Source organism: Struthio camelus, unplaced genomic scaffold (genome assembly GCF_040807025.1).
Source record: "Struthio camelus isolate bStrCam1 unplaced genomic scaffold, bStrCam1.hap1 HAP1_SCAFFOLD_142, whole genome shotgun sequence".
NCBI classification, from domain to species: Eukaryota; Metazoa; Chordata; class Aves; order Struthioniformes; family Struthionidae; genus Struthio; species Struthio camelus.
In genome coordinates, this window is record NW_027182708.1 from 22,501 (window position 1) to 25,000 (window position 2,500).

Below are 2,500 nucleotides of genomic sequence, written 5' to 3' on the forward strand. Positions count from 1 at the left end.
TGGGGGGGGGAGGGGGAGGCGGCGGGCGCGTGCGGCAGCCGCTTCCCCGAGCGCCTGGCCGAAGCGCGCGGGTCCCGGCCCCGCCCCGCCCCGCCCCGCCCCGCCCCACCCCGCGCCCGGGCGCCGTGCACCTGCGCGGAGAGTGTGGTTTGGGGGCGGGGGGAGGGGCAAGCGCCGGGCGGGAGAGGCGCGGGAGGTCAGCCTGGGGTCAGGGATTCTTCCTCAGCCCCCGGCGGCGCGCTGGCCGAGAAGTTTAGGAACGGACAGGGGCTGGAGCCGGGCAGTGAAGGGCGCGCGCGCGAGGGAGCAAGCGAGGCGACGACGAATGGGCCGGGGTTGGGGGCGGGGGGTGGGGGCAGCGGCAGTGGCGGCGCTGGGCGGGGGGGGGGGGAGGGCGGCGGGACGGTCCACCAATTAAGGGCAGGAGGGGGAGGGGGAGGGAGAGGGGCAGGCAGGCAGAGAGAAAGAGAAAAGAAAGCCCCAACGGCGACTGCAGCGCCCTACATTCGCGCACGAGGACCTTCCCCTGCCGCTGGACCGCACGCCGCTTCCTGTGCCAAGTAGCAAAAAAATGAGCAGGCCTCCCAAGGAGATCGGGGGGCCGGGGGGGGGGGGTGGTGGTGGTGGAGGAGAGGAAACAACACGGGAAACGAAGGAAAACCAGCGAGGAAGATGGTAAGGGCGAGAAAGGGAGGTGCTGCTGCTGCTGCTGGTGGTGGGGCAAGCATACAGAAAGCGCACACGCACACGCGCGCGCGCGCGCACACACACACGCACACACGCACGCACGCACGCACGCACGCACGCACACACACAAAAAAAAAAAAAAAAAAAGCCCGTACGACACCGAAAAGGAGCAAGCCGGGGGGGGGGGGGGGGGAAACCTAAACAAAGAAAGCACGCTAAGCGGCTAAGGGAGAAGCGGCAGCTCTCCAAGGAAACCGAACGGGTCCGGCCGGGGAGGGGGACTCGGGAGGGGCGGCGGGCTGGCCTGTTAGCGGCCGGCCCGAAGGGTCCAACTCGGCAGCGGCCGGCCCGCCCGCCCGCTCGCCCGCCCGGGCCTGGGAGGCTGCCTTGGCAGCGGCCAGAGAGTCTACCGGCCTCCGGGGAGGTCCTCGAAGGGGCGAGCTGGTCGACCGGCCTCCGGGGAGAGGCGAGCTGGTCGACCGGCCTCCGGGGAGGCCGCCGAGCCTCGAAGGGGCGAGCTGGTCGACCGGCCTCCGGGGAGGCCGCCGAGCCTCGAAGGGGCGAGCTGGTCGACCGGCCTCCGGGGAGAGGCGAGCTGGTCGACCGGCCTCCGGGGAGGCCGCCGAGCCTCGAAGGGGCGAGCTGGTCGACCGGCCTCCGGGGAGGCCGCCGAGCCTCGAAGGGGCGGGCGGGTCGACCGGCCTCCGGGGAGGCCGGCCTCGAAGGGGCGCGGCGTAGCCGGTCTCCGCGGCTCCGGGAGGCCCGGAGAAGTCGCAGCCGGTGCCCCGGGTCTGCCTCCGCTAACTGGCAGCAGGTCTACCAGGCTCCAGCGAGACTTGGTGGCCTTTCGGGGTGGTGGCTGGTAGACCTGTTCTCCCTGGCGTTCCTGTGGAGCGGCGAAAGGGGTCGCTCTGCGTCGCTGCCTCCAGTTACGTCATCGTAGAGGTCGGCCACTTTCGAGCCACTCCCCGGTAGGAGGGGCGGCTGTCCTTCGGCTCTCCCGCCCCGCTGGACTTAGCGGTACGACTGTAGGCCACAGGGTGAACAGCCGCTGAGTTCCGGAGCCGCACTCCCGGGCGCCCCCAGCGCATTGTGGCCGGCCCGCGGGAGGCCTAGGGCGGCTTGCGACGAGGGCAGGCGGGGAGCGGTCCTGAGCCCGGCCCTTCGGGGAGAGCACTTTCTTTTGCCCGTTCGGCGCGGCGGTCTCCCGGCAGGTCTCCGGCAGCCCCGCGAGTGTGTCCCAGGTGCCGGAAGCCGCTGCGGAGGCGGGGAGCCCAGCCAGCGGCAGGTCCCATGCAGCCGTTGCCGACTCGGGAGAGGGGTGAGCCGGACACCCCCCCCCCCCCCCCCCCCGCGGCCGGGGAAAAGGCCCGGTGCGTGTGCCGTTCGTGAACGCCAGAGGGTGGTCCAGAGAGAAACCGGGGGGTGCCCCGTGCGGCTCTGCCCAGACACCAGCGGCTCGAGAGCCTCGTTCTTCGGGCCCCTGTCGCAGGGAGCGTGGTGATGCCGGTGCTCCGGCCGGAGCAGCAGCCGGCTCGCGGCTGCCGATCCACACCCACACGCAGACGCCCGCTGAGGCGTCCCGGGACACGTCGGAGAGGCCCCTCGGCGGGCTGGCGCTTCCCTGCTTCCCCGTCACAGGGAGCGTGGGGGCGGTGCCGGTGTTCAGGCTCGAGTGGGCACCTCTTGCAGACGATGGTCCGCACCCACACGCAGCGCCCGCCGCTGGTTTGCGGCCACTGGTGGGCGGCGGGGTGAGTTGGCTCAGGACTCGACCGTGTGTGTTTGCTCCCGATCGATGAGGCCGTTCGGG